The 10,704-nt window shown below is 41.5% G+C and overlaps 1 pseudogene across 1 annotated transcript; it reads right to left on the minus strand.

Annotated features, from left to right (window-relative positions):
• Positions 1-8,946: 8,946 nt before the first annotated feature.
• LOC311608955 (ADP/ATP translocase 2-like) lies at positions 8,947-10,193 on the minus strand (annotated as a pseudogene). The gene has a single exon. The product of its transcript is annotated as an ADP/ATP translocase 2-like (transcript).
• Positions 10,194-10,704: the final 511 nt, after the last annotated feature.

Below are 10,704 nucleotides of genomic sequence, written 5' to 3' on the forward strand. Positions count from 1 at the left end.
ATTTTATATTTTGAATAACAAATAAAAACCAACACATCTTGATTTAAAAATTTGCATCTGTACAGTAAACTTTCATGAACATTAGAGACCTAGATGGGGCCTTTATTTTTATTTTTTTTAACCCATTTTTAAAATTAATTTATTCATATTACATCAATTGTTAGCCCATCCCTTGTATCCTCCCATTCTTCCCTCCCTCCTGCTTCCTCCCTACTCCCTTCTCCTATGTCTGTGACTGAGGGGGACCTCCACCCCCTGTATATGCTCTTAGGGTATTGAGTCTCTTCTTGGTGACCTGTTAGCCTTCCTCTGAGTGCCACCAGGCCTCCCCATCAAGGGGACGTGGTCAGAAATGGGGCATCAGAGTTTGTATGAAAGTCACACCTCACTCTCCAATCAACGGTGGAGAATGTCCTGTCCATCAGCTAGGTCTGGGTAGGGGTTCAAAGTTTCCTGCCTAAATTTTCCTTGGCTGGTGCCATAGTTCGAGCAGGACCCCGGGACCCAGATCCGCCCATCATAATGTTCTTCTTGTAGGTTTCCAGGGGTGGGCCTTTAAAATGAGCTTTTTAGCCACAGACAATTATTCACCCAACTACAATATCTTGCCAAACATTTCAGAAATCAACACATTGCATGTATGCAAATCAGTATTTAAGTTTGGGTTAAAATTATTTTGAAATCCTACAGCAACCTTTACCCAGGGCTGTTCATGGTGAATGGAACAAATGGTTTCTGTTTCCTCAGAGCTTACCAATTCAGAAGGAAGACTTAAAACAAGGATTAAGCAAATATAAATTAAACAGTAAAGAAATGAAGTAATTCAAGTGTATTTTGGTAACACACTAGTCTAAGTTGAGATAGAACATTTGCTTACTGTGGTGTTCAGTCGGGCTCTGCCCTTCTGGCTCCCAATATGTGCTAAATCACCACATTGGCAACAGCCACAGTCTCTACCCCACACTCATCTTTTCCTCTATCCTCAAAGCCCAAACTTACTGCCATAGAAATTAGAATAAATTGTTGCTACCCTACATTTTCTCAAACCATTCTTCATCTTCTCAGACAAATGTGGTCCCTTCCTTTTCTGATGCATACCCAGCAGCTCTCCATAGTTATAGCAGAGCTCCGAATCCTTAGTTGGGGCTATAAGGTACTTTAAAGTTGACTCTTGGGCTGGAGAGATGGCTCAGAGGTTAAGAGCACTGACTGTTCTTCCAGAGGTCCTGAGTTCAATTCCCAGCAACCACATGGTGGCTCACAACTATCTAAAATGTGATCTGATGTCCTCTTCTGGCATGCAGGTATCCATGCAGATAAAGCAACTGTATACATAATAAATAAATAAATAAATAAATAAATAAATAATCTAAAAAAAATTGACTCTCAAGGCTTCTTTTAAGTTCTTTCCTCATCTCAGTTAAAAAAAAGACACACACTTCTCCCTTCTTTGTGTCACCCTTGGCTTCAATAGCACACAAAGCTGTACTATATTTAATACAAAATAGATGTTAGAAGAGGCAAGGTGACAGATTATCTCTAGGGAACAAGATAAAATAAAGATAAGTAACAGCTATCAGAAGGGGTGGGCCATGCCTGATTATTCCTAACTTAAATAGCAAACAGGTAACTTTATGAACAGGAAGCCATCCTAAAAGATTGGCTTGGCTTGGAGATCTGCTGCTCACTTCCAAGGAGAGAGTGCCAGTATCTGATGTGGAGCCAGAGAAGCTTGGGAAAACTGTTCTGTATGTTCAGTAACAGACATTTTAAAGAGCCGAGGCAAAGGCCACATCTATGGCAACAGCACAGGCAGAAGGAGCCACTAGGAGAAAAGCATGAGGCACTCTGAGGTGCTCTAAGATGACTTTTCAAAACTACCCCAATGCATCAACGACTCAGCAGCCTAAGAAGCTCTGTGAATGGCATTCTTGCAGTTCTCAGAGAAAGAGCCATCGGAGTTCATGCTAAGACCTGTCCAACAGAACCCTGCAGGGCTGTGTGGCAGAAACTTTGAATCCAAACCAAGCTAACAGCTGGGAGGGATCCTGAGTCTACAAGGAAACTCACTATTCATAGTCTCCAAACAGTGCGCCAGACAAGGGGACACACTAAACTGGGGAGAGGGGCAGCATTCACAATGGCTCTACAGAAGTAGCACTGCCCCCCCACCCCGAGCTGTTTCAAGCGTCTGAGACTCCATCTGTTAAGTACCACCCATAGACCAAACTACATCTGTAACCACATTTCTGAAAGTAAGGCCTAGAGGCAAGGGCAGGCTTGAGAGTGGGAAGACATTTCCAGGCTGAGATGGGATTCTGGGAGCTATGAGAAGTAACATTAAGAAACTCAAAACCTAATCCAGCTCTCAAGCTCACCAACACTGTGTACGAGATCTTCACCCAGCTCTCTCCTCTGTTTACGTCTCTTCCTCCTTTAATGCCTGATGTCAGTTTAGCAGTCTGTCTGAGTCTTGTTGAGTTATTGACATATATTTCTTTTTCTTCTCTTTGTTATTATTAAAAAAAATTACTTTCCAAAAAACTGGTCTGATGTGAATTGTTCTGTGTCTCAGACTGCCGCACATAATATGGTCTTTTTTTATTTGAACATGACTTTCAGTAAATTTCTTTTTATTATTTTTAATTCTGTGTATGTGCATGTGAATACAGGTGCACCTGGAATCAAAAAACAAAAACAAAAACAAAAACAAAAACAAAAAAAAAACCTCCAGTACATTTTCTGTTGGTCAACTCCATCTGATGTGGGGCCTGCACTGGACTGCGCTTGCTACAGCAGTGTCACTTTATTAGAGAAGACTGATACTATTTTTTCCAGTAGGTATCAACTGCAAAAAAAATTCTTGGATAGGCTTGGAATTTGTGCTCACAGTCCCTTCTCAGTGCTGGGATTTTGTATAGTTTGAAGCTATTCACGTCTTGTGCATGCTATTACAGTTCCTATGGGTTCATGTGTGCACCATGCCTGCTGTGTGTGTGAAAGAAATTGTTTCTTTGGAGTCATTCGCCACATCTGGCACTCAATCTTTCTGTCTCCATTTCCACATAGAACCCTGAGCCTTGAGGGGACGACTGAGTGTGACAAAGTCTCTCACTCTCCACACATTGTCCAGATGTGGGTCTCTGTGCTAATTACCATCTACTACAAGAAGCTTTTCTGGTGAGGGTTGTGTGATGCATGGATCTGAGGATACAGCAATAATTCATTAGAAGTAATTATATTATATGTTCATTTAGCAGAACACTAGTGTTGGACTCTCACACCCAACTCGGGAAGGGGGTCGCCGTGAGAGACCACTCGAGGCACAACGCACTGATGCAAAAGCAAAGGTTTATTGTTATTGCTGACGTGCCAGGGTCCCTCAGCCCTCGGGAGGTGAAGGACCCCGAGTAGCTGTTACAGACCAGTTTTTAAAGGCTAAAACCACAAAGCACGTGGGGTTCCTTATCAAGCTTAAACCATATGGACATTGGCAGTGGGAGACTTCTTGTGGGGACTTGGGTGTGGGTCCCTAGGGCGGTTACTAGAAACCATATGGGACTTCTGATATAGGGAGCTCGCATGTAGCTATTCTGGGAACTAGGATGGAACTCTGAGGCTAGTAGTAATGAGAACTGGGAGAAGCCTCTGGGCAGGGCAAGCAAGCGTCTTACATTTTATAATTTTACAATTTCTCACTAGTGGTAAGCTTCCCATAGGCCCAGGACTTATCTACCCTCATCTCTTGACCACTTTAGCAGTGTGAGCTGTGGGTTCATCTTACGGAATGGGCCTTAGAGTCAATAAAAAATGTTTGATTGCTCCGATAAAACTTGTGCTATTTTGGCATCAGTATGTCTTGAAGGCACACCACTATTATAACTTATAGTATTGGTGGCTAGGTGAGATTGATAATTACTTTTTCCCTCTGTAGCAAACATAGCACCTTATAGCACCATAATAGGGGTAACACTTCTTTTTAAAAAATTTATTTATTAATTCATTCATATGACATCTCAATTGTTATCCCATCCCTTCTATCCTCCCATCCCTCCCACCCTCCCTCCCTCCCTCCCACTTTTGCCCTATTCCCCTCCCCTCTGACTGTGACTAAGGGGGACCGCCTCCCTATAGGGGGAACACTTCTAGTTGGGCACCAGCTTGTTTTTTTCACACTTGATAGCATAAGTAGGTGGCTTCTTCAGCCATAGTCTTCCTGTCAGTCTCAGTCAGAGAGTAACCAGTAGCTTTGGTAATAGCCCGTGAGGATAAAGTGTAATGTGGGTTGGACCCTTTTGGCCAATGATGTAACCCATTCTTGGTACTAGGGGTGGGTGCTACTTGGTAGACTATGATGGTTGCTTAGGGCATTGTCTCCCCTATTATATGTATGGTGGCTTTATTTAAATTCTTTTCGTATGTGTATAAGTTCTGGAAGCTTCTTAGTTGATTTCCATGTGGCTTTGCGAAAGTCCTTTAATGTTAGTTGTCCCTCCTTCATCCTGCCCTCTCATCCTCCTCTGAATTTAACCCTCCTATTCTAGTTTCCCCAATATCTCTTTATAATACTGTGTTTTAGTTCCCCTTTCTTAGAAGATCCCCTTACCCAGCTGGCCCCTTACTAGCTGGGGTTATTCTAAAGGAAGTACACATATCAAAAGTGTAGAAGGTAATGTTCACAAATAATAAAACATGCAATACTTGTCTTTCTGGGTTTGGATTACCTCATTCGGAATGATTGTTTATAACACCATCTATTTACCTACAAATTTCCTAATTCTATTTTTCTTTTTCTTTTAGCATTTTTAAAATTTTTACCTGGAAAAATTAGATAATGTGCATGGACAATTATAGACTATAGGTTGCCTATCTAGATTATTCCTTTCAATACTAAATAAAACTATGAATTTCATAAGTATTTCCTTTTGTGCCTCCCAGAACCTGTCTTTCTAAATCAATAGTTTTATATAGATTCTAGTTCTCACATAATAGATGCATTCCCAAATATTTAGAACCTACCCCAATATCTAGCTAATATCTGTTCTGGTTTAGTAGAAACCTCTTCTTTCTGGTTTTTAAAAATTGATATGAGACCTGTAGGTACATGATACAGTTTGGTGTTTTGACTCACGTACTGTGGGCCTTTGTCTGTAGGCGGAGGAGATGCTCCCTCCTGGTAAGCTTCCTGTGTACCCCTGCTGACAACGGCTCACCAGACCCCTGGAGAGAGACAAGCCCTGGGAAGTGTTCTGGGAGTGGCTCCAGCAATTCAGGCATCCTTGGTTTAAAAACCCAGAGGCTGGGGGGTTGTTGAGCGCATTCCTCGTTTCTCCTTCTGTAGCTCCTTGTCTTTGTCTTTCTTTTATCATTAAGCTTAGTGAATTAAAATCTAGTTGTTCGACTCTTGCCTGTCTTTACAAGTTAGAGGCTCCCTTCTCCTGCTGTTTTAAGCCTGGCTAAGTGCAAGGCTGCCCTGTGCTCCCTAGAGCTGGGGGATCTGGCCGGAAAGCTCCCTCCCTGCCCTGAAGGCCTACTTTGTGACCAGTTTTCCGGACAGAGTCTTCCTCAGCTAGCCTCTAGAAGGCTGAAGAAAACTCAGTGACCAGATTCTCAGCTCAGCCTCCCAGAGAAAAGAAGCCACAATGTATAAATTGGGGAATTTGAATGCAGAATATTAATATATCTGCTAGCTAAAACAGTGTATCATTTCCTTATGGAACACACATCTAAATCCTATCTCTCAATTATTTTAAAATAATTAAAGCATTATTTTAAAATTATTCTTTCTTGCTTTGTATGAATATGGACTTTATTCTTTATGTATGACTGTATTCTTTCAAATGTACTTTACTTTATTATAATTTTATTCACATTTCATCTTGATTATAATATCCTCACTCTAAACTTCCTGTTCCCTCCCTCACTCCCTTTTCTTCCCTATTCACCTTGCCTAGACTTCTGACAGGTGGGTTCCTCCTCCCTTACCATCTGACCACAGCTTATGAGGTTTCATCAGGATAGCTTGCATCCCCTTCCCCTGTGTGCCCACAGGGCTTCTCTGCCAAGAGGCAGTGGTCAAATCAGGGGCACCTGAGTTCTTGTCAGAGGCAGTCCTCCACTCCTCCGCCCCCAGCTTCCTGATGTGGTGAATGAGCTGCCCACTGGATTCATCTGGACAGGGTGTCTAGGTTCTCGGCTTGCAATGTCCTTCGTTGTTGCATCAGTTTGTGCAGCTCCTGCTGGGTCCAGATCCACCAGCCCCTGTCCTTCCATGCCCCAACTCTTCCATACAACTCTAAGCGCTGTCCAGGTGCGAGCCCTAGTATCAGTTCTGATCTCCCACTGGGTGCAGTGTTTCAGAGGAAGTCTATGTTGATAAATACCATGTGTGTCTTTCTGGGTCTGGGTTACCTCACTCAGGATGATCTTTTCTAGTTCCACCCATTTGCCTGTAAATTTCATGATTCTTTGAATTGTTCTCTTTTTTCCTAAGTTATTTCAGCCCTGAGTTTGATGATTTCCAGCCTTCTACTCCTCTTGGGTGTGTCTGTTTCTTTTTGTTCTAGAGCTTTCAGGTATGTTCTTAAGTTGCTATTATAGGGTCTCTCCAATTTCTTTATAAAGGGACTTAGTACCATGAACTTTCCTCTTAGCACTGCTTTCATTATGTCCCATAAGTTTTCATAACTTGTACCTTCATTTTCATTGAAGTCTAGCAGGTTTTTAATTTCTTTTTCTTTTTTTTTTTTTTATTAAATTTTACTCCTTTACCCAGAGGTCATTGAGTAGGGAGTGGTTCAGTTTCCATGAGCTTGTAGGCTTTCTGTTCTTTCTGCTATTGTTAAGTTCCAGCTTTAATCCATGATGTTCTGATAAGATGCAAAAGGGATTATTTCCATATTCTTGTATCTGTGAAGGTTTGCTTCATGACCAAGTATATGGTCAATTTTGGAGAAGGTTCCATGAGGTGCTGATAAAAAAGGTGTCTTCTTTTGTGTTTGGGTAAATTGTTCTGTAGATATAAGTTAAGCCAATTTGATTCATGACGTCTATTAGTTTCATTATTTCTCCATTTAGTTTCTGTCTTGATAATACATATATTCGGGAGAATGGGGTGTTGAAGTCTACCACTGTCAATGTGTGATTTAAACTTTTGTTGTGTTTCTGTTACAAATGTGGGTGCTCCTGCATTTGGGGCATAGATGTTCAGAACATCATCTTGGTGTGTTTTTCCTTTGATGAGTACAAAGTGTTACTACCCATCTCTTTTGATTAGTCTATTTGAGAGTTTATTTCATTAGATACTGGAATATCCAGATAGCTTTTTGGGTCCATTTTCTTGGAATACTATTTTCCAGTCCTTTACTCTCAGGGAATGTCTATCTCTACTGTGGAGATGTGTTTCCTGTAGGTAAAAGAATGATGGATCCTTTTTTTGTATTTATTCTATTAGCCTGTGTCTTTCTATTGGGAAGTTGAGGCTATTGATGTTGAAAGATATTAATGACCAGTGGTTATTGGTTCCTGTTCTTTTTTGGATGTTGCTGGTGGTAGAGTGTGTGTTTCCTTTCTTCTAATTTTCCAGATGTGGGGTTATTTATTTCCTTTGTTTTCCTGGGTATAGTTGGCCTCCTTGGGTTGGAGTTTTCCTTCTAGCTTTTTCTGGGGCAGGAAGTGCCCCAGTGCCTCGGTACTGTTTAAACTTTGTTTCTCATAGAACATCTCATTTTCTCAGCCTATGGTGATTAAAAGTTTTGCTAGGAAAGTAGCCTGGTTTGACATCCATGGTCTCTTCTTGTGTGTATGACATCTCTCCAGTCTCTTCTGGATTTTATAGTCTCTGTTGAGAAGTCAGGTGTAACTTTTACAGATTTGTCTTTCTATGTGACTTGGCCATTTTCTCTTGCAGCTTTTTAATATTCTTTCTTTGTTTTGTACATTCAGCGTTTGGATTATTATGTGGCTTTTGTGGTCCAATCTATTTGGAGATATTTAGACTTTTTATATATTTATGGGCATTTCTTTCTTTAGGTTAGGGGATTTTTCTTCTATGATTTTATTGAAGGTATTTCCTGGGCCTTGGAGCTGGGAGTACTCTTTTTATTCTGTTCCTATTATTCTCATGTCTGTTCTTTTCACAGTGTCTCAGACTTCTTGGATGTTCTGTGTCAGGAGCTCCTTAGATTTTATATTTTCTTTTACTGTTGTATTGATTTCTTCAATCATATCTTCCACCTCTGAGATTCTGTCTTCCATCTCTTGTGTTGTGTAGGTGACGCTTGTGTCTGTAGTTCCTGTCCTCTTCCCTAGGTTTTCATTTCCATGATTATCTCAGGTTGTATTTTCTTCACTGCTTCTGCCTCCATTTTTATGCTTGAGCTCTTTGTTCATTTCCTTCTCTTTCCTTTCTTTCACTAATTTTTAAAGTGATTTATTTAATTCTTTTATCTCTTTCTTTGTGTGTCCCTGTTTCTTATAGAACTAAGGACGATCATCCCAGCAGTAGTGCCACCCAGAATGGGCTGTGCCCTCCTCTATCAATTACTAATTAAGAAAATGCTGGTGGCACTCAGAGGAAGGACAGCAGGTTACCAAGAAGAGACTTGATACCCTATGAACATATACAGGGGGAGGTAATCCCCCTCAGGAACAATCATAGGGGAAGGGAATAAGGGGAAATAAATAAGGGAGGGAAGAATGGGAGGATACAAGGGATGGGATAACCATTGAGATGTAACAAGAATAAATTAATAAAAAAAAGGAAGAAAAAGAAAAAAAATAAAAAATAAAAACAAAATAATAAAAATTAAAAAGAAAAGAAAAGAAAAGAAAATGCTGTTAAGATTGAGGTTCCCTTCTTTCAGATAACTTTAGCAACCATAGTGAGCTTCTCCATAGAATGAAAGTTGCTCAGCAACTAACCCACAGTTTTGGTTAAATCAATAATTTTTCTTTTTTTTCTTTTTAAGATATTTTTATTTCTTCAATTTTTATTTCCAGGAGTGACTGAAATAAAAAATATAATTGAGTCCCATCATTATTTTCATTATGGAAATGGCTTTAAGAGAAAACTGGTCAGGTGAATATTATTGCTTCCCACTTTTCAACTGGTCATAGTTGCCATTGAGAAAACAGACAAGCCCAGAGAATCCGTCCAGAATGTTTAAGATACAATATATCATACAACATGCCTGTTCTTGGGGAGAACACCTAGGACATAATTATATGTACTTCTTGATCTCATCATACAAGACCAGCACAAAGGCACCGCCCATGCCTCTGAGAACATTGGACCATGAGCCCTTGAAAAAAGCCTTGCTTCCTTCATCACGAGCGATCTTCCGCCAGGAGTCAAGCGTGCCTGTATACATGATGTCTGTCCCTTTGCGTTCCGACTACATCATCATACGGTGGCGAACCGTGTCAAAAGGACAGGAAGTCAGGCCAACAAATAGCAGTGACAGACTGTGCGGTCATCCAGCTGATGACGATGTGAGTATTCTTGGGATCCGGAAGCGTTCCCTTTGCAGTGTCATAGATACCAAAGTAGGCAGCTCGGTAGATGATAATGCCCTGTACTGACACATTAAAGCCTTGGTACAGGCCCTTAATCCCATCAGATTTGTAGATCTTAACCAGGCAGTCGCCAAGGCCTTTGAATTCCCTTTCAGCTCCAGCTTTGCCCACATCAGCTGCTAGATGGGTACGGGCAAAATCAACTGGGCAAACAAAGCACAGGGATGTGGCCCCAGCGGCACCACCTGATGCCAGGTTCCTTGCAAAGTAGCGCCAAAACTGGGCCCTCTTGTCCACACCACCCAGAAAGATCTGCTTGTATTTATCTTTGAAGGCAAAGTTGAGCGCCTGGGTGGGGAAATATCTGATGACGTTGGCCAGGTTACCACGCCAGAAGGACAGGACTCCCTGTTCCTTGGGGATACGAACCACGCAGTCTATGATGCCCTTGTATTGCTTATCTGCCGTGATTTGCTTGCTGGCATGCTGCACCTGTAGCAGCAGCTTGACCAGCTCGATGGGCGCTACCGCCGTCTTGGAGATGGCTGCGGTCACTCCACCAGCCAAGAAGTCCTTGGCGAAGGACACAGCGGCATCTGTCATGGTGAAAGAATAAAGGAAGAGGCAGACGACTGCGGGACAGGACTGGCTTGACAACCGGCTTAGACTCTGGGACTCTGGGCCAATAATTTTTCATGTCTACAATGCATCATGGCTAATAGGGTTTACTTCAAGTATTAATGAGATAGAAGACCTTGGCAACATTGGAAGTAAAAGAAAGAGTGATTCAGCACTTTGGGTCTTTATGGTTGCAGGCAAGATTGTCTCCAAAGTTCTGACTTCAGTTGATACGTCATTTGAAAGATAAATACAGTGACTCAGGGCCTCAATCTTTTGAATCTCAGATGACCTGTGACGTTTTTCACAGACTTGTCAGTTCTGGATGCAAATTTCCACGAAATAGTTTCCTTTATGATAATCTTCAAGTACTTTGCTAGAAGAGTATGGTTGCTATGGGAACTAATATATCCATTCTTTGAGGAAGCCCAAAATTAGCCACAGGCATAGGCCATGTAGAAGATACCACTCTGTCATGACTCAGCTGTTACATTTCCTAACATGGGCCACAGTAAGCATGGGAGCAGCCACTGGGACCATGCCATCTCCAGCTGATTAAGTGTGGATAAA

Source organism: Acomys minous, assembly GCF_964271855.1.
Source record: "Acomys minous genome assembly, chromosome: 11".
NCBI lineage: Eukaryota > Metazoa > Chordata > Mammalia > Rodentia > Muridae > Acomys > Acomys minous.